The 21,879-nt window shown below is 45.8% G+C and overlaps 1 protein-coding gene across 22 annotated transcripts in view; it reads left to right on the plus strand.

Annotated features, from left to right (window-relative positions):
- Positions 1 to 21,879, plus strand: part of KALRN (kalirin RhoGEF kinase) — a 783,799-nt gene that overhangs the window by 24,798 nt on the left and 737,122 nt on the right. The gene's annotated exons all lie outside the window — the stretch shown is intronic.

Below are 21,879 nucleotides of genomic sequence, written 5' to 3' on the forward strand. Positions count from 1 at the left end.
AGTACAACTTCTAGATTATAGTGGTTTTCCCCCTATACCTGCCCTCCTACCCCCAAACCATCCCACCTCCTACTCCCTCTCTATCCCATTCTTCATTAAGATTCATTTTTAATTATCTTTATATACAGAAGATCAACTCTATACTGAGTAAAGATTTCAGCAGTTTGCACCCACACAGACACACAAAATATAAAGTACTGTTTGAAGATTAGTTTTACCATTAATTCTCATAGTACAACACATTAAGAACAGAGGTCCTACATAGGGAGCAAGTGTACAGTGACTCCTGTTGTTAACAATTGACACTCACATCAGTGATCACCTGAGGCTCTTGTCGTGAGCTGCCAAGGCGATGGAAGACTCTTGAGTCCACAAACTCCAATATTATTTAGACAAGGCCATAATCAAAGTGGAAGTTCCCTCCTCGCTTCAGAGAAAGATACCTCCTTCTTTGATGGCTCCTTCTTTCCACTGGGGATCTCACTCACAGAGATCTTTTATGTAGGTCATTTTTTTTTTTGCCACAGTGTCTTGGCAGGAAAGTAGCTCTTTACTGAGCTTGTATTTGAAAGTAAAAGTACCTCTGTATTTGTCAGGTGGCCTAGAGCAAATGGCCCAAGCCAGAGGCTTACCTGTGTGTCTCCTTCGCCCTGATCGTAAAGTTTGGGACTCTTCACAGAATAAGATCCCAGAGACATGAAAGCACTGTAGCAAATACGAGAGCACAAAACTGAGAATCAGATACTCATTTTCAGCAGTGCAAAGGGAAGAGGAAGAAAGAAGAGAGGTAGAAAAAGGACTACCACCCATTGCCAAGCAATACCCACTCAGTATGTGAAATGTCTCCTTCAAATTGATATGGTGGCTGGTGCCGCGGCTCACTAGGCTAATCCTCCGCCTTGCGGCGCCAGCACACCGGGTTCTAGTCCTGGTCGGGGTGCCGGATTCTGTCCCGGTTGCCCCTCTTCCAGGCCAGCTCTCTGCTGTGGCCAGGGAGTGCAGTGGAGGATGGCCCAGGTGCTTGGGCCCTACACCCCATGGGAGACTAGGAGAAGTACCTGGCTCCTGCCATCGGATCAGCGTGGTGCGCCGGCCACAGCGCGCCGGCCGCGGTGTCCTTTGGAGGGTGAACCAACGGCAAAGGAAGACCTTTCTCTCTGTCTCTCTCTCTCACTGTCCACTCTGCCTGTAAAAAAATAAAAAATAAAATAAAAAATAAATAAAAATAAAATTGATATGGCCTCTTTTTGAGTGAGACACAAAATGAAGAAGGGGAGAAGGGAAGTGGCCTGAGTTTCTTCTCTACCAATGGCAAAGTGGAGGTGGATTGGGGCTGTTGAATAGCCAATCTGTGATGTCTACCCTCCCACCCTGGTAAGTGACTAGCACTGCTGTGAATGTTGTAGAAGACATTGTTTTTAGAAAAGCTGCAAGATGGGCAAGTTCTAACTTGGAGAGGTAAGTAACATGCAAAGCAGGGCTGTTGCTGTATTTTCTGAAGCTGGGTCCAGCAACAAAGACTTCAACCAGAAGAGGAAGTGTTTTGATTTAAATTGCTTAGGAGCTCAGAGAAAACATTATAATTGCCAATAATAGCTTTTACTAGGGGCCAAAGTTAGTAAAAGAAGCTTAACAGGAGTAAGCATTCATGTCTGACTCTCTCAAAGATACTAACTTTCCTTATTTTTAACTGGTTTTCAATAACCTGACAAAATAGTTCAGACCATCAGCATAATTCATAATACTGTGGAGAAAAAATCTGTTTGTTGAAAATTATTTGCATAGTTATTCTCAGTGTAGCCACTTCTGTAAACATTTTATAATAGAAATGAATTCATGAGAAGTTTAACAATAGCCAGTGAGGAAATAAAAGTAGCAATCGCTTGAAAAAAGCTGGGAAACCTCTGACTCCCAGTTTAATTGGGTATTGGATGATAGTCACATGTGGAACCACAATAAATTGAGCCACCTATACATTTTTTTGCAGCTCCCCCTAAATTCTGGTCTTTTGCCAACTTCTTGCAACAATCAAACCATCCTTGGCTCATGGTGAAAATGACTTCCTTTGGTGTTTCATTGTCTTTTGTGAATGTTGAGAGAAGAGGCGATGACTTTAGATGACATAGTTGCTTGTTTCAGAAGATACTGGAATACCTACCTGATTAGAAATTAGCTCATCAGGCTGGCACCACGGCTCACTAGGTTAATCCTCCGCCTGCGGCACCAGGAACCCGAGTTCTAGTCCCAGTTAGGGCACCGGTTCTGTCCTGGTTGCTCCTCTTCCAGGCCAGCTCTCTGCTATGGCCTGGGAGTACAGTGGAGGATGGCCCAAGTGCTTGGGCGCTGCACCCGCATGGGAGACCAGGAGAAGCACCTGGCTCATGGCTTCAGATCGGCGCTGGCTGTAGCGGCCACTTGGAGGGTGAACCAATGGGAGGAAGACCTTTTTCTCTGTCTGTCTCTCTCTCTCTCACTGTCTAACTCTGCCTGTCAAAAGAAAAAAAAAAGAGGAATTAGCTCATCTTGTGTTTCTAAAGCCAGTTTTTATTTAATGAATGCATTTTTTTCATAGATACAACTTTAGGAGTATAGTGCTTCTTTCTTCCATACCCACCCTCCTCCCCAACTCCCATCCCACCTCCCTCTCCCTCTCCCATCTCCTTCTTCATTATGGTTCATTTTTAGTTTGATTTTATATACAGAGGACCAACTCCATGTTTAGCATAGATTTCAACAGTTTGTACCCATGCACACACACAACATGTAGAGTACGGTTTGGGAACAAAATTTGCAGTCGATTCTCATAGGACAACTAATTAGGGAGACAGAGGTCCTACATGGGGAGCAAGTGCACAGTGACTTCTGTTGTTCCTTTAACAATTAACACTCTTATTTATGACATCAGTGATCACCGGAGGCTCTTGCCATGTCTAAAGCCACTCTTTACAATGACTTTGCACCATTGGCCTTGGCATGGGAAGGAAGTGAGACAGGTGTAGAGATTTTAAATATAGACTCTGCTAATTAAGGTCAGAGTTTTTGAACTCAAGAGTCTTCCATAGCCTTGGCAGCTCATGACAAGAGCCTCAGGTGATTACTGATGTCATAAATAAGAGTGTCAATTGTTAAACCAACAACAGAACTCACTGTACACTTGCTCCTCGTATAGGAACTCTGTCCTTAAGGTGTTATAGTATGAGAATTAATGGTAAAACTAATCTTCAAACAGTACTTTATATTTTGTGTGTCTGTGTGGGTGCAAACTGCTGAAATCTTTACTCAGTATAGAGTTGATCTTCTGTATATAAAGATAATTAAAATGAATCTTAATGAAGAATGGGATAGAGAGGGAGTAGGAGGTGGGATGGTTTGGTGGTGGGAGGGCAGGTATGGGGGGAAGAACCACTATAATCTAGAAGTTGTACTTTTGAAATTTATATTTATTAAATAGAAGTTTTCTATTAAAAAATATAGACTCTGGAACCCCTGGATTCTCATGTTTCAACTCTAAGGGAGTGTGATTTCCCCAACATCTTCTCAAAACATTGTTGTGAATCACTGTAGTGAGAAATTTCACTGAGATAGAGCCATAAAACAGTCTGATAGCCGCTATATCAGGAGGATGAGTAAGAGGAGCTGTGTGTGTCCTCAGCTCAGTCATCTTCTGGGCTTGGGGCTATAAACTGAAGTTCACATGCAGCATAGTCCCACGTCTCAGAAATACCTGGGACAGCTGCTCAGGGAATAAAGATGCAACTTCCTTCCAAGTTGTATTTTCACCATCTTGAAATATGGAGCAAGTATGAGAGACATTAAGGCAGACTCATGCACCTTAGGCCTTACTATTTCAGTGTCTTCTAGATGTTCCAACTGCCAGTGCAAGTGTACTTCAAAAAGCATGTGGAAAATGGAATTAAAAGGCAAGTTTATTTTGATGCAGAAAATATTGAAATCCTTGTGTAATTTTTTCACAATGCATGTTTTCCATGAGTTTTTGAAGATGCTTCCTATTTGCATGTTCGTGAGCGAGGACGTTAACTGGAACTCCAAAAGGTCACTAGGCCCAAAGTGCAAGGCAGTTCAGTAGTGCTGGAAAATTAACTACCATATCCCCGAGGGACATCCTTCAACCAATGAATGATGGGAGATGATGTATAAATATCCCAGCAACCTCATCCCTTGGGTGAAATATTTCTGAGGTGTGAGTTTCACACTGTTTCCTAGAATTTCCCTGAAGAATTAAGCTATAGCTTTCCCCTGTGTAGTTGGCTTAATAACTCACTTTTTATTATCTGTCTTCCCCTCCCTGACTCACTTCCTCACTCTCTTGCTGGTATCTCCTTGGATTATCTCCCCAATAAATCACTTGCTCTCAAATCCTTGTTTTAAGCTCAGCTTCTGAAGGACCCCAAACAAAGGCCATCTTCCAGTGTGACTTAGCTTCATGACACATACATTGCCACAGAGCTGCTAAGTCAGACATTTCCCTTTTCTGATCCAAGGAAGAGGGACCTGCCCCTGAGGTCTGTGGACACAAGCCTTGGAGACTCTCCTCACTGTGAATTGTTGAATGGAGGATTATTGATCACAGTGGAGGGGCGGGCTTCATGGGTCAGAGGACCTACCCTGATTGGGTGTGGCATCTCCCAAATTGTGTTCCATGGTGTTCTGGGAGATGCTGATAGAAGGAAATCCAAAGGTAAAGTTCCTGTGATAAAAGTTTGGGAATTGCTAAATTAAGCAGAGATAATTTTATGGTAGAACCAAAGGACTTGTAATAATACCAGGTATACTGTGATTTTCTGAGACAGAGATCCCATATGTGGTATTTTCCAAATCTCTGATCATAGACCTTTGGAGGAAACAGCCTTTAATACCCCCATTGAAGACAATTTCAAATGTGGTGCGAGAGACATACATTTTTCTTCTCCCAAATGCATATCTTTTAGTCAGGAATTTTTGCACTTTTAAAAAACTTATTTGAGAGAGAGAGAGCACACTCCCATCTGCTGTTTCACTACCCAAATGCCTACAATAGCCTGGGTGGGGCTGGAGCTGAATTCAGGAACTGGGAACATAGGCTGGATCTCCCACGTGGGTAATGGGTGCCCAATTACTTGAGCCATCACTGCTGCTTCCCAGGGTGCACATTAAGAAGCTACAGTTAGGAGTCAGAGCTGGGAATCAAACCCAGGTTTTCTGATAATGGACATGGGCATCTTTTTTTCTTTTTAAAGTTTTATTTATTTATTTGAAAGACTGAGTTACAGAGAGGCAGAGAGAGAAAGAGAGAGAGAGAAAGGAAGAGAGAGAGAGAGAGAGAGGAGAGAGAGGTATTCCATCTGCTGGTTTACTCCCAAATGCCTGCAACGGCTGGAACTAAGCTGATCTGAAGCCAGGAGCCAGGAGCTTCTTCCGGGTCTCCCATGTGGGTGTGGGGGCCCAAGGACTTGAGCTATCTTCTGTTGCTTTCCCAAGCCATAATAGAGAGAGCTGGATCGGAAGTGGAGCAGCCAGGACTTGAACCAGCGCCCATATGGGATGCTGGCACTGCAGGCAGTGGCTTTACCTGCTATGCCACAGCACTGGCCCTGGACTTGGGCATCTTAACTGCTAGGCTAAACACCTGCTCCAGTCACAAATGCTTTGAAATGTGTTCTGACTTCTCTCCCTGTGATTGAAATACCTTCTTTCCTCTCTCGTCTCTGTGGAGCTAGATGTTCATTAGTGGAGGCTTTACTCCTCAGAAAACCTAAAGCTCTCAAATCATCGTAAGACTCAGAAATCACCTTATCATTGCAGTGTCCATACTCCTTCCCCACACAGTAACCCTCACAACAACCTCAAAGATAGATCCTTGTTTAATAGGTGAGAAAACAGAAGTTCAGAGAATTCCCCAGGTCATTTGCAGGCCAATTGCGATTCGGAGCAAGTGACGCAAGCTATGGACTCTGATTTTCTCTACAGGGACTGAACTTTGAGTAAAGATATGGTTCAGCCGGCGCCGTGGCTCACTAGGCTAATCCTCTGCCTAGCGGCGCCGGCACACCGGGTTCTAGTCCCGGTCGGGGCGCCGGATTCTGTCCCGCTTGCCCCTCTTCTAGGCCAGCTCTCTGCTGTGGCCAGGGAGTGCAGTGGAGGATGGCCCAGGTGCTTGGGCCCTGCACCCCATGGGAGACCAGGAAAAGCACCTGGCTCCTGGCTCCTGCCATCGGATCAGCGCAGTGCGCCGGCCGCAGCGCGCCGGCCGCGGCGGCCATTGGAGGGTGAACCAACGGCAAAAGGAAGACCTTTCTCTCTGTCTCTCTCTCTCTCTCACTGTCCACTCTGCCTGTCAAAAAAAAAAAAAAAAAAAAAAAAAGATATGGTTCACATAGTAGATGTGTCCAAGGCCTTGCTGTTTGAGAAGGCTAAGAAGAGGAAAGCATGCCAGTCCTTGGAGCATACTGTGTGAGATTCTTCTGGCTGGGCTATAGGCTGGGGCTGCTGCACCATGGGGGTGGGGAGGTGGAGAGGAAGGGGAGCAGGGGTCCTTTATAGGACCAAAGTTTCCAGCAGCAAATTCTGGATTTGAGTTTTGCTGCCCTATTCATCAGCTTTGTGACTTTGGGCTAATTACTCAAACAATCTGAACTTTAGCTTCCTCATCTGTTAAAAATGACACAAGAATAATTTTTCTCATGGGACTGCTGTGAATTAAAATTAGAACATGTATCCAAAGCTCTTTACACAGATGGTGCCCAGTATAGAGTAGGAATGAAGAGGAAAATATAGCTATGATTAGCAGAATGGTATCCCTAACTTTTATTTTTGGTATGAAGTAATAACTGAACAAAACCAGACATAATTTTTGTTGGTGCCTTACTAAAAATAGTTGTATTTTCTAATGACTTCTGGTAGTAGTTTGTTGTTATTTTTCTTTTTGGTTGTATTTTTTGTAAAAATGGGACTAAGATAGGTGTTAGCAATTTTTTACTTTCCAACTAAACAGCTGGCCAGTGCTCCTTGCATCTGACTCGCACCTCGGAAAAAAAAAGGAAAAACAACAGATTGAGAACGTATGGAACCACAGCCTAGAAACTTGAGTATTTTTCATTTTAGCTTTTTTTGGACAATTTTGATGAAAAATCTGCATTGTGGTTTTAAATGGTATTGGGCTGCCCATCTTCTGCCCCTACCTCTCAGCTCCTGAATGTGATTTATATTTCCCAATTTTAAACCAGTGCAGATTTATGGGACTTTAAACACCATAGTTGAAGTTATTGGAGGTTTAAAGGGATTAAGCAGGTCCAACAGCACCTGGAGGTGTATAGTTGTTTAAAAGATTTATCAGCATTTCCATGTTAAAACCCACTTTTCAAGAATTCTCATAGCCTGGATCTGAGTCTATTTATTTTGGGCAGAGGAATGAGTTTTTAGGATTTCTCGTAAATGGAAAAAAAATCCATTCCTCTGTTGCGTCTTGCTTTGTTTTTTGGGCTGCCTCTGCCCCTTGCCTCTCCATCATTCATGTCTTACTAGCTTTGTCTTCCCTGGGATTTTCCTACTCGAAAGCTGGTCCCCTCTGTGTTTGCATATTCACAAAATTCAGCCTCTGACCCTTGAACCTAACTGCAGCTGGAAGGAGCCCAGAGCTTCCCTCCCTGCCCTTGCCTTCTTGCTGTCAGGGAAGGGCAGCCGCGGAGGGGAATGCCTCGTGGCAGCGGGTGACAGAGCTCCATGTTTACACCAGAGGGAGCAGTGACTCCGCGGCTGAGAGGGGCTGGCCAGATAGAGTCCAGAGTTTCCAAAGTGTCCATTCAAGGCAAAGCACCCACAGTTGCCAGACAGTTAGGTTTAGGAGAAGCCCTATTGAGTGTCCTTGAAACTCGGCTCAGGGCACAAGGCGGGTGCCTGCTTTGTCGTGTTCCACCAATGCTGGGAAGAGCCAACATGCTTCTCATTGCGATAATTATGCTCTTCAGCCTCCGCGTCTTGCCTCTCAGGTTTCTTCCAAGTCCCAGCTCTGCCCACCCTGTCAAATCAGCGTGGGTGTAGGGAACATGAACTCATTTTAATATCAGCCTGAACCAGACATCTCTGGGAAGGAAATCAGAGAAGCCATTCCAAAGTCAAGTAAAAATAACTCTTGTGAGTACATGCTCTATAACTCCATTTAGTGGAAACCCCAGGAAAGACAAATCTAATCTAGAGTGGCTGAAAGCAGCTGGTGGTTGCCTAGGGCCAAGGTGGAGGCAGATGGACTGAGATGTGGCACAAGAACATTTTCTGGGATGCTGGACGTATGCTGTGGGTCTTGACTGAGGTGATGGCAGCACAGATATCTGAAACTGCAAAAGCTTGTTAGAATGTATGGTTAAAATGGGTATAAACTATGCCTTAATTTTTGTGGTGCCCCCACATTCCTCCCTTCTTCCATCAGCGCAAAGACAGCTGACTACGAATCTTAGAAGCCTGCACAATCTGTGGGTGGTGGTTCCAGCAGCCTTTGCTGTGGATCCATATGAAGAATGGATGCTCCAAAGCAGCAGAGCAAACACCTAATCAGTTGTGATTGGCTTTGGAATGTTGTCTGTACGTTTCGGTTCCCTGCACACAACCTGACTGACAAGGGCAGGGGGAGCAGGCAGCCAAAAAATGCAGTAGGGGAAGCCAGAACAAATAGCTACAAGGGAGACAACAAGGGGTGACTGACTACACAGATGATCAGGAAAGGCTGGCTTCGTAATGTGAGTGGCGCGTTGTATGAAAGTGCAAAGGGAGGCCGGCGCCGCGGCTCACTAGGCTAATCCTCCACCTTGCGGTGCCGGCACACTGGGTTCTAGTCCCGGTCGGGGCACCGGATTCTGTCCTGGTTGCCCCTCTTCCAGGCCAGCTCTCTGCTGTGGCCAGGGAGTGCAGTGGAAGATGGCCCAAGTGCTTGGGCCCTGCACCCCATGGGAGACCAGGAAAAGCACCTGGCTCCTGCCATCGGATCAGCGCAGTGCGCCGGCCGCAGCGTGCCGGCCGTGGCGGCCATTGGAGAGTGAACCAACGGCAAAGGAAGACCTTTCTCTCTCTCTCTCTCTCTCACTGTCCACTCTGCCTGTCAAAAAAAAAAAAAAAAAAGAAAGAAAGAAAGTGCAAAGGGATTGGTGAGGTGGAGCAGATATGCTCGTTAGACATCAAACCGACCACATGGACAGTCCTGCATCTGGACGACAGGAGAAACTCATGAACTCCATCTTCTCCATATCTCTAATTAAAATTCGGATATTACTTAAGTCAGGCGTAATGCCCTATTCATTCTGATTTCCAAATATCCATTTTAAAGTTGGCCGGGCTCACCAAGAGGATGATGTAAATAGATCAGGAGATGCAGTTAAGATTAGAACAGTGAATTTTTGCCTCAGTGTGTGACCTTCTGGAAAGTCACTTCTTTTGTCTCTTGCTTTGTTCCTTTTTTTCAATAGAGTTATTAAGCACATACTGTAGGGTGGGCAGTTTGGGAGACTGGGGGTGCATCACCATGGGCTTCACCTTCTCTGTTTGGAAAAGCTCATTCTGGGACCCCCACATCATCCTGACCACTGTGCCTATGGCTGATGTGGACAGTGATGTGGTCAGGCTTTCCAATCTTGAGTGCTATGGCTCAGTGATAACGCTGCCTAGGAGGCGTAACAAAGATAAGACTCCCAACTGATCTGGTCTGTATCTTTCCAAAGGGTAGCTCTGGGCCACTTACAGCGTTTTTGCCATTAAAATTCCATGGAAATGAAATTAAGCATTTTAGTTTTGTTTGTTGAAAAACTGCCCTTAAAAACCCTTCTAAGGCAGTTTTTAAATTAATTCCTTATTGCTTTCAAGCACAAACTCACATATAGTTATAAATTAAGTTAACATTTGATCTCACGCAGGGCAGTAGACCAAGGATTTTTTTGTGTGTTTGTTTTGTTTTGTTTTTGTCAAACCTTTCTTCCTGGCTTGCAGTATCCCTGTCACACTCACCCCTACCCCAAGCAAAATTAGAAGTCAGTAGACACAGATCTGCCTGTCTTCTTGAAGTTCTCCTCACATCTATCTTCAAATATCCAAGATAAACAGGTTCTTTTCAAGCAGACAAGATCTGTTCCTGCATCAAACCAACTCTCAGAAAATGTCAGAATGGAATTCAAATTCCTACTCATTCATTGATGATGTGTGCCAGAGAAGCTTTCCTAACCTCTCAGACCCTCAGTTTCTTCATCTGAAAGCTGGTATGATAGTATCTACTCTGAGTCATGCAGCTTAGATAAGATAATGGATATGAAATATCTAGCATGGTCTAGCATGGTGCCTGGTCACCAGCAGAACACCAACTGTGGCTGTTAAAGACTGGCAGAGGTCAAGGCTGGACACTGAAGAGAAAAAGTCCACCATAAACTAGGAATAGTCCACTGGCTGATTCTTGGAATCAAGCACCAGGACTTTCAGCCTTTGTTGAGTCGGTGGATACTGTGGGGAGACAGGACTTTTGGATTATTATTAAAAATAGTTTAAAGCTGTATTTAAAATTTTATTTGAGAGGCAGAGTGACACTAAGTGAACTCCTATCTACTGGATTACTCCCCTAAGTGGTCACAAAGGCAGGGGTTGCCAGGCCAAAGCCAAGAGCTGGGATTTCAGTCCATATTTCCTATGTGTGTGGCAAGAACCCAATTATCTGAGCCATTACCTGCTGCCTCTCATGATCTGCATTAGCAGGAAGCTGGAATCAGAGGCTGGAGCTGGACCTTGAACACAGGCACTCTGATGTGGGGCGTGGGAGTCTCAACCAGCATCGAAATCACTGAACCAAACGTCCACCTGAACCATTGGATTATTAGGCTCTGAAATATGCATTATCTATCTGGGAAAAGTGACATCCTGAGAGGGGAGTTACCCATATGCACTTTACTCAAGAATGGGGAGCTTTTTCTCTTTAACCCAGGGCACCAGATGGGAGCAATGCATATAGAATGATGATGGAGAAAATTCCATGCCCCAGCCAGCTGGGATGAGCACAGTCGGATTATTTCCCCACTTCCCCAGGAAAGGCTGACATCACCTGACCCTTTCCAAAGAAGGCACTGTTCCACCAAACAGGTCAAAACCAGTGTCAGAAAGAGGGCTGAGAACCTGAAGAGGGAGCATGTCCGCTGATCCAAGAACAACAGACAACTGGCTCAGGCTGTGATTCACGCTGGTTGGAATTCACAGTCAGCAGAACAATGACCACATTCATGAACTGAACTCCTGCTTACTCTCCTATTCCAAGTCCTTCATCTTCCCTCCACACAGATGGCCAACTGTGCTGCAAGGCTTGTGTGAGCACCTGCAATTGTTGGATAGACTTGATTACTTTATAATGAAATCTAACATGAATGACTTCAAAGTACAGTTACAGGAAGGAAACCTCTTTGTAATCACTAGGAACACCAAATAAAACCCCATAGAGAGGCAGGCATTGTGGTGCTGTGGGTTAAGCCACTGCCTGCAACACCAGCATGCCATATTAGCGCCAGTTCAAGTCCCTGCTGCTCCAGCTCCTTGCTGATATGCCTGGAAAAGCAGCAGAAGATGGCCCAAGTACTTGGGAACCTGCCACCCAGACCTAGATGAAGTCCTAGGCTCCTGGCTTTTTCCTGACCCAGCCCTGGGCATTGTGTGACCATTTTGGGAGTGAACTAACAGATGAAGATTCTCTTCCCTTCTGTAATTCTGCCTTTGAAATAAATTATATATACATATATATTAAATTCCATTAGATTATAAAGTGAAACGGGAAGAAAGCATGTCCGTCTTTTCCATTGCTTTCTATCTAGTGGCAGAAATGGAGTTTCTTGGGTGATCAATCATCATGGCTTACCTAGGATTCTCCTAGTTTTAGCATCAAAAATTCCTGTGTCTCAGGAAACCCCTCAGTCATAGGCAACTTAAACTTGGCGTATAATAAATGGCAAATAAGCCTTTGTCAATCAAAGGAAATACATTCAAAAAGCCAAAGTATAAGTGGAATTATAATGCAATAAATTGGATTAGTTGTCATTGATAGAAGTCTTCCTGTAGGGCTGGCACCGTGGCTCACTTGGTTAATCCTCCACCTGGGATTGCACCAGCATCCCATATGGGTGCTGGATTCTAGTCCCAGTTGCTCCTCTTCCAGTGCAGCTCTCTGCTGTGGCCTAGGAAGGCAGTGCTTGGGCTGCTGCACCCGCATGGGGGACAAAGGAAGAAGCACCTGGCTCCTGGCTTTGGATTGGCACAGCACCGGCCATAATGGCCATTTGGGGGAGTGAACCAACGGAAGGAAGACCTTTCTCTCTCTCTCTCTCTCTCTCTCTCTCTCTCTCTCTCTCTCTCTCACTGTCTATAACTCTACCTGTCAAATAAAAAAAAAAAAAAAAAAAAGAAGAAGAAGTCTACCTGTAACATTTGGTCTGAGATTGAGTTTGGTGAAAACAGTATACTAGTTTGATGATTATAAACTCAGTTTGGGGATATTAATATTTTTCTCATTTCTGTCCCTTCTTTTGACCTCAGTTTACACATTTGGACAATTAGCAACAGGCTGCCCAAATTTTAAAACTGTCAAAACATGACTAGGATTTCTACAGGATATTTTCCGAATTGTTAACTTTCCCATCCCCTCTACACAGGAACCAGGTGTTTTACTACGATCCATAAGATACACTTGGGAAGGGGGGAATATTGGTGTAATCAGAGAAATTCAACAATCCTTTATTGAGTGGCTGCTCCTGGCAGTTTGTTGGGTGCTGCAGGGCATTCAAAATGAGTGAAATGGGATCCTTGCCCTTGGCAGTCTCAAGCTGGGTGGGGGGAAGCTAACGTATGAATAAACATACATGAATATTTATGACATGAAGCAGGTTTGATACACATATGCTATTTTAATAATTTTAGTTGTGCCCCATGTGACTGTGGGAGAGATGGAGATTGATTTTCAGATGTTTACAAAAGGTTTTCTTGAAGAAAATGGAATTTAAGGAAGCATAGTTGGCTATGGGGGTGGAGAGAAGGTGACTTGTCAGGTATAAGAGAGAGAATGGGTGTGGCTGTTAGTTGTCATAGGTCACTTCTTGCATGAAACTAACCACAAGGCCTTAACTAAGCAGAGGCATAATGTGAACAGCAAGAAGTCCAAGGCTGATGGAGCAGCCTCAAGCTTTCTTCAATATCCCATGCTCCTTTTCTCTTTCTGCTACACCATCCTTACTTTTCGGCTTTTTTTGCCTCATGTTACCAAGATAGTTGCTCCGTTTCAAACTTCATGTTTGGACCAGGCAGGAAATAGAAGAAATAAAGAAAGGCATTAAAAAAAGAAGAAGGGTAGGGGAAAGACAGGACCTGTGTGAGGAGGGCAGACTGTCCAAATCCCTAGCAGACTTTTTGCTCAGTTCCATTTCATGGCAAGAAATGGGCTACACTGCTGTTTCTAGCTATGAAGGATCCTGGGGAGGTGAGCATTGTACCTGGATCCATTGCCTTCCTGAATAATAGCACAGTTCTCTTAGTGAGGAGGCAGGGAAGAATTGGGCTGGGGACAGGGAGCCAGCAGGGCCTGCCTGTGTACTTGAGCAGAAGCCTAAAGATAGGGAGAGAACCAGGTAGGGATTGCTGGATAAATGAGAGAATAAAGGATATACTTTTGTGGGGCCAGCACTGTGGCATAGCAGGTAAAGCTGCTGCCTGCAGTGCCAGCATCCCATATGGCCACCGGTTTGATTCCTGGCTGCTCCAATTCCAATCCACTCTCTGCTATGGCCTGGGAAAGCAGTAGAAGATGGCCCAAGTCCTTGGGCCCCTGCACCCATGTGGGAGACCTGGAAGAGGCTCCTGGCTCCTGGCTTCAGATCGGCGCAGCTCCAGCCCTTATGGACATCTGGGCAGTGAGCCATCACATGGAAGACCCCTCTCTCTTTCTCTCTGCCTCTGCCTCTATGTAACTCTGCCTTTCAAATAAATAAATAAATCTTAAAAAAAAAAGTAAAAGTCATGGCCACAGTTTTTTTTTTTTTTAAAGAATAGATTTTTGTGCCTGGAATAAGGTAGGTGTATTACGTGTGTGTGTGGGTGGACTGGCGGGAGTGGGGAGGGAAAGGACAAGATAGTGTGGGTGGCTGAGCTGGTAAGTGCATAGGAGGAGTACTCTGGAGAGGACACTGGGAAATGTGAGCCCATTGCAAGAGGTATGTGGCCTTCACCTGTCTCTGATTCCTCTGCCAAGGTTCCAGAACAGCCTAGCTGACTGTGTTTCACATTCCTCCCCCCACAACACACATTCCTCATCTATGGTATCCTTTTTAAAAACATTTTATTCAAACACGGTACACATACCAAGAAATGCACATAGGAGTGTTTTGGTCATTTGATCACACTCATAATCAACACCCAAATTAACAACAAAGCATTATGAATAACCCAAGAGTTATCACTGTCATCAATATTCCCCTCATTTCTTTTTTTAAACATGAAATAAGAGTATTTTGTCATTTACATGATAGGATTCAGTGAAGCAATATTTATAACCATATATAAAATGATCTAATATCCATACAATTTTTATCTTCTCTTTATACATTAACTACCACAAATAAGAGAAAATATGTAATATTTTTCTTTTTGGGTCTGGCTTATTTCACTAAGCATAATGATCTCTAATTGCATCCATTCTGTTATAAATGTTGGGATTTCATTCTTTTTATGGCTGAATAATATTCCATGCATATATACCACATTTTGTATACCTGATAATTAGTTAATGGTCATTTAGGTTGGTTCCATATTTTAGCAATTGTGAATGGAGCTACTATAAACAAGGGAGTGCAGATAAATCTTTCATATGGTGATTTCATTTCCATTGAATATATTCACAGGAGTGGGACAGCTGGGTCACATTCTAGATATATTTTTAGTTTTCTGAGGAATGTCCATATTGTCTTTTATAATGGTCGTACTTGTTTACATTTCTACCAAGAGTATTAGGGTACCCTTTCAAAACACATCCTAGATGGAATGGGACAAAATATTTGCAAAATATCTATCTGATAAGGGATTAATGTCCAGAATATAGAAAGAGCTCAGGAAATTCAACAACAGCAAAACAAACATTCTGGCTAAGAAATGGGAAAAGAGGGGACCAGCACTGTGGTGTAGCAGGTAAAGCTGCTGCCTATAATGCCACCATCCCATATAGGTGCTGGTTGGAGTCCCATCTACTCCACTTCTGATCCAGCCCTCTGCTAATGTGCCTGGGAAAGCAGTGGAAGATGGATCAAGTGCTTGGGCCTCTGCACCCACATGGGAGACTCAGGAGAAATTCCTGGTTCCTGGCTTTGGATTGGCCCAATTCTAGCCATTGCAGCCATTTGGACAGTATATCAGCAGATGGAAGATCTTTCTCTGTCACTCTCCCTTTCCGTCTGTAACTCTACTTTTCAAACAAATGAATAAATCTTAAAAAAAAAAAAAAAAAAAAAACGGGCAAAGAGGGACCGGCACCATGGCTCACTTGGTTAATCCTCTGCCTGAGGTGCCAGCATCCCATATGGGCACCAGATTCTAGTCCTGGTTGCTCCTCTTCCAGTCCAGCTCTTTGCTGTGGCCCGGGAGGGCAGTGGAGGATGGCCCGGGTACTTGGGCCCCTTCACCTGCATGGGAGACCAGGAGGAGGCTCCTGGCTCCTGGCTTCGGATCGGTGTAGCTTCAGCTGTGGTGGCCATTTGGGGGGTGGGGGATGAACCAACAGAAGGAAGACCTTTCTTTCTCTCTCTCTCTTTCTCACTATCTAACTTTATCTGTCAAAATAAAAAAAAAAACTAATAAAATAAAATTAAAAAATGGCCAAAGGATATGAACAGACATTTTTCACAGGAAGAAATAAAAATGACCAAAAGACACATGAAAAAATGCTCAGGGTCACCAGCCATAAAGGAAATGCAAATAAAAAACCATAATGAAGTATTACCTCACCCCAGTTAGAATGGTTGTCATCCAAAAAACAAAACAACATAATTGCCTTTTTGACAATAAAGTTTGCTGTTCTTCAGTTTCGTGATTTCTTTTTTGTCTTTGGGAAATTTTATTTTACTCACTCTCAAAGCACTGGTCAGGGTAATTTTCCCATTGCTTAGCTCCAGCCTTGGTTTATTTCAGGGCAATGATTTCTGAAGATATTTTTAAACATAAAGAATAGTTAAAGAACCACGAACACCCTGTTAGTGTTAGAAGTAATAATGTCATTACTCTAAGTTAAGAATCAGCAAACTTTTTTTAAATTTTTATTTGACAGGTAGAGTTATAGACAGAAAGAGACAGAGAGAAAGGTCTTCCTTCCGCTGGTTCATTCCTAATGGCTGCTGTGGCTGGCGCTGCGCTGATCCGAAGCCAGGAGCCTTGTACTTTCTTCCAGTCTCCCATGCGGGCGCAGGGACCCAAGCACTTGGGCCATCCTCCACTGCCCTCCCGGGCCACAGCAGAGAGCTGGACTGGAGGAGGACCAACCGGGACTAGTTCCTGGCACCCCAACCGGGACTAGAATCCAGGATGCCGGCGCTGCAGGCAGAGGATTAGCCAAGTGAGCCATGGCTCCAGCCAGCAAACTTTTTTTTTTTTTAAAGATTTATTTTATTTATTTGAAAGACAGAGTTACAGAGAGAGGTAGAGAAAGAAAGAGATGTCTTCCATCCTCTGGTTCACTCCCCAAATAGCTAAAATCGCCAGAGAGGAGCTGATTGGAAGCCAGGAACCAGAAGCTTCTTCCAGGCCTCCCACATGGGTGCAGGGGTGCAGCAGGCTAGGGCTTTAACCTGCTGTGCCACAGTGCTGGCCCCAGCAGCAAACTTTTTTCAAGTGCCAGATAGAAAAGGTTTTTTTTATTTTTATTTTTATTTTTATTTTTTTACTATACAGGCCATATGGTCTTTGTTCAATGACTCTAGTCTGTCCTTGTATAACTGAAGGAAGCAAAGGCACTAAGTTAGCTAATGAGCATGCCTGAACAGCAGAAAGAGATCCTCTCCTTTGCTCTTCCCCTCCCTTTCCTGCCCTCCCACATACACACATGTACATGTGTATATCTTTGCTCCCTATTTTGTAGTTTTCACTATCTTTCTTCCACTTTTGTCTTCATTCCTTTCTTTTCTAACCTCTCTGTTTCCCACTTTCTTTCCCCGTCTTGATTCCTTTCTTGTCACCTGCTGTAACACATATACCTGAGAGTTGCTTAGCAGATCCTCCTAGCTTCTTGAGATGGCATCAGAGAGGAATCCTTATTTTCTTTTGGGCCCACTTGATGGACAATGACAGAGAGGCTCCTGAGCTTGCTGGTTTAAGTGTTAAGTACACATAGGTCTTCTTGGATGTCTTTTAGTTTACAAGCTGTGGAATCCCTTCTGGCTCCCTTGGACCTGAACCTCTGAGATGGCTAAAGGTCTTTTTCTTGTGTCAGTGGATGCTGAGGCATATTTGACTTTCCTGTAGTCCTTTTCAGTTTCTCTGTCTTCAGGATGGGTGAAGGTTGACAGGGAATGTGGGTGTGCAGACTCTAGGGGCAACTTCCTCAGGATCTGTAGGAAACCTATAAGACTGTGTTCCCTGCCACTTTCCTCATGCAGGCAGGTTTTGCGCTCATCACATGCTTCCCCCAAAGACAGGATAAGAGGGAGTGGCTTTCAATGGCAGCAGGAAAGATTAAGAGTAGAGGTCAGAAGGAACTTCGGGGCTGTCCCATCTGTGTATCGAGCAAGGCCAAGACCAGGGGTGTCGCTCCCCCTCTTCGTGGAGGAACGACACAGGACCCTGCGCTGTTCTTTCGTCTGCTCGGCCCTCCCCGGGTTTGCTGCTGGTTCTTCCCGGGTTGGCTACTATCCCTTCCACCTCCGTGGAAGGGCAGTTCCCCCTGGCCGCATTCCCCACTTCCGCAGGGGAGCGGCACACCGCCGGCCGGCTCTTCTCGGGGGCTGCACAGGTGTTCCTTCAGCTAGATGTTCCCCATAGATGTTCCCGGTGCATGCCGTCTCTCTCCTCCTTTATAGTCCTTCTCCGCCAATCCCAACTCGGCTGCCCATACGCCGAGCACGCTGCTCTCCAATCAGGAGCAAGTCCTACAGTTAATTGGTTGAACTGGAGGCAGCTGTGCGGAAGCTGTTTACTTCTCTCCCAGCGCCATATTGTGGGAGAGCAGATGCATAGAATAAGTCTTAATTCCAGTAACTTAGTCTAGTCCGAGCTGCTCCCCACAGATCCCCCTTTCTTTTTATTTTTTAGCGTTGATACGCGCCTGTCTTTGGTGTCCCGCGGTACACACTCTGCTCTACTTGCTAGAGTTGCCACAGGCTCTTACAAGTCCTATCAATCAGGAAAACCGAATCCGGGTCCTCTCTTCGCCATTGTGAGGAGGTTTTTAGGCGCTGATAGGTGCCTGTGTTCGGTGCCCTGCAGCGCATGCTCTGGTCGAGCCTGCAGGGGGCTTACAAGCCCTATCAGGCAAACCGAATCCAAGCCTTCTCATTGCCTTATTGTGGGGGAGACTTATTAGTGTTGGTTCGTGCCTATCTTCGGTGACCTGCAGCTCATACTCTGGTCGAGCTTTGCTGGCGCTTACCGCCTTAAATCAGGCAGACCGAATCCAAGCCTCCTAATTGTTGCATTGTGGGGAAGCTTTACTGATGTTAATTCGTGCCTGTCTTCGGTGACCTGCGGCTAGCCGCCCAGGTGCTCATCGCCTCACTAATCGGGCAGACCGAATCCAAGCCTTCTAATTGGCATGTTGAGGGGAGGCCTTATTTTTCTCTATTTCTCTATCTCCGGGCATTCCTACCTCTCCCATTTCACTTCTATCTTCCAGCATTCCCATTTCTCTTTTACTTCACTTCCAAACTTCTGTTTCTCTTATCCCCGCAGCTTCCCGGCACCTCGCCGCTTCAGCCCGCGCGCCTCTCTCATCTGCGCAGCTTCCCGGCTTTGCGCGGCTCGGCTTTGCGCGCTCCGCGGTCTCCACGCTTAACCCTTTCGCGTCTGAACCACGGCCTACGCCAGCCCGTTCCCTATCTATTCACGCCCCGTGCTCTCTCTGCACGCGGCGGCTTCCGCGAGTAACACAGCGTAGCTTGCGTCTCCGCCACTAGCATTCAATCCAAGTTCCCCGGGCTAGCCTGGCGAATTCCACCCAGCGTACGTCTCCGCCCCACGATCTGGCTTCCCGTCCTTTGCTCCCCGGGCTAATCAGACGGATCCCAATCTGGCTTACGTCTCAGCTTCTGGTTTTAACTTTTCGCCCCCTATTCCCGGGCTAACTTGAGAATCCCAAAGTGGCTTTCGTTTCCGCCTTGGCCTGCCCCCCGCGGCTTCAATTTCCCTAACATTTTTCTCTACCCGGTATGTTTCCCCAAGCTTTCCTCCAACGATATTCCTCCCTCATTTCTCCTGGCCTCTCCCCACAGTCTGCGTCCGAGTCTGTTTGTTCTAGCTTTCACTTTCGCTTTCGACCTTAGAGATTTCTCCCAGCTTCCCCCCGTAGTCCGTATCCGAGTCTATGCCTAGGCTTTCAATAGCTTCTTCCGGCTCCTTTTTCGTCCGGCTTTTCCCTAGGCTGTTTGCTAATCTCTCTCTCCGGTAATTTCCCAGTTCTTCCCGTTTCTTCCCTCCTAAGTTTCCTATCCGTCCTAGGTTTCCTATCCGAGTCACGGCACCATTATGTCGCTCCCCCTCTTCGTGGAGGAACGACACAGGACCCTGCGCTGTTCTTTCGTCTGCTCGGCCCTCCCCGGGTTTGCTGCTGGTTCTTCCCGGGTTGGCTACTATCCCTTCCACCTCCGTGGAAGGGCAGTTCCCCCTGGCCGCATTCCCCACTTCCGCAGGGGAGCGGCACACCGCCGGCCGGCTCTTCTCGGGGGCTGCACAGGTGTTCCTTCAGCTAGATGTTCCCCATAGATGTTCCCGGTGCATGCCGTCTCTCTCCTCCTTTATAGTCCTTCTCCGCCAATCCCAACTCGGCTGCCCATACGCCGAGCACGCTGCTCTCCAATCAGGAGCAAGTCCTACAGTTAATTGGTTGAACTGGAGGCAGCTGTGCGGAAGCTGTTTACTTCTCTCCCAGCGCCATATTGTGGGAGAGCAGATGCATAGAATAAGTCTTAATTCCAGTAACTTAGTCTAGTCCGAGCTGCTCCCCACACAGGGGATGTTTTGGTGTGCCTTTGGAACTGTTAAAAGAACAGCACAGATTACTTCCTATCTTCACTCTAAACAGAAAATGGTGTGACAAAGGAAACAGCCTTCTGTTAGAAATTTCCTGTGTAGTACGGACTGGGGGTGGAAATGAAGATTTGAAGCTCAAATGTCTTTCATCAGCTTCCTCTATGGAGACTGACCCTTGGGGTGCCAGCTGCTCATGGCATCAGGGAAAGCTGTCCACTGATGACCACCCAGCTTCAGAATTTTCTGTCTGCTGCTTTTTCTCTCTGCTCTGTCTTTCCCACAGCTTTTTAAAAACTATGCACCACTAGCTTCATTTACAAAAACAAAACAGAACAACGTTTGGAAACTTGACCACCCTGTCTAGCTACTGTCTTTTCGTTTTTCTCTGCCAACGCTTTGTGCACAGATGATGCTCTCGGCTGCTCCCTTTCCTCGCTGTAAGCTGGCTCATGTCCTGCCTCCAGCAGGCTTCCATCCTCTGCCTTGCGCCCTCCCCACCTGTCCTCTCCTACAATCATGCTTGACTTTACTCTTCCTCTCTTGGAAGTTGCCCATCAACTGTCACTCACCACAATCCTGTCACCATGTCTCAGTTCTCAGTGCTCCTCAGTCCACTGTGGGCCCAGACATTTTGGACCTCCATCTGCCTCCCGACACCCTCTTGTCCGTTCTCCATGGCCAATATGCTTGTTTGGCTTGTTTCTCTGGCCTATCTTTTCTTCCAGTCATTGGCTTCACTTCCTCACCTTGCCTAGGGAGGCCAATTAGCAAGCTGTTGTAGAAATTCAGTATCACAGAGCTGAAGACCGGGCTACGATGGTATTGGTGTTAGAGGGGAAAGGGGGGGCAAGATGATCTTTCCAAGGAAAACACTGGCTTATCGAGGAATGGGTGTAGGGGGAAGAAGAGGGGGAGGAGTCTAGTAAATCCATCAGGTGAGCTTGGGATAAGGAAGGCAGGAGAGTGGGAAGAGGTGCCAGTTCTAAGGGAAATTTGATTTGGGTAGAAAGCAGGACACAAGAATGGATAATACATTCAAAGAGGAAAGTTAATGGAAATGGACAGAAAACTTGTTATCTCATTTGCTCTTGCTGCCTCAGCCAGCTCCTAGCTCCTTCATCAATATTTCTAGCTTCCAGGCCTCTCCCAGGCTCCATGCTGACAGTTCTAATTGTCGATTGGATGTTAGCACCTGGATGCCCATCAGCAGCACTTCGGACCTTTCAGGTTACAGAGGAAATGAGTGTTGCAGGGAAACAGCATGGAACAGGCCAGGACTCATGAGCTCTGGTGTCTGTGGTGTGACTTTTGGAAGTCACATTACCCTCTGGTTACAGTTCCTCATTGATGAGATGAGGGTCAGATTATATAATAGCTTTAACCACCTTCCCATGTTTCCCCAGATGGGTTTACTCTTCATATTTTATATTCTCCATAGCCCAGGAGTGTCTTGGACTCTGCTCACCACCCTTCCCTCTTTTTTGCCTTTACCTGCTCCACTCCACATGAAAGCCATCAACACGTGCTATTGCTTTTCCCTTCCTGCTGCCTTCCAGAGCTTTTTGTTTCAGTCTACAGCACACCCTCATTTAAATGCTTGAGCACCTACCCCAAGACTATTTCTATGGACGCTGTCTACCAGGTTAAATTGCCTTCCTATAC

Source organism: Oryctolagus cuniculus, chromosome 4 (genome assembly GCF_964237555.1).
Source record: "Oryctolagus cuniculus chromosome 4, mOryCun1.1, whole genome shotgun sequence".
Lineage (NCBI taxonomy): Eukaryota > Metazoa > Chordata > Mammalia > Lagomorpha > Leporidae > Oryctolagus > Oryctolagus cuniculus.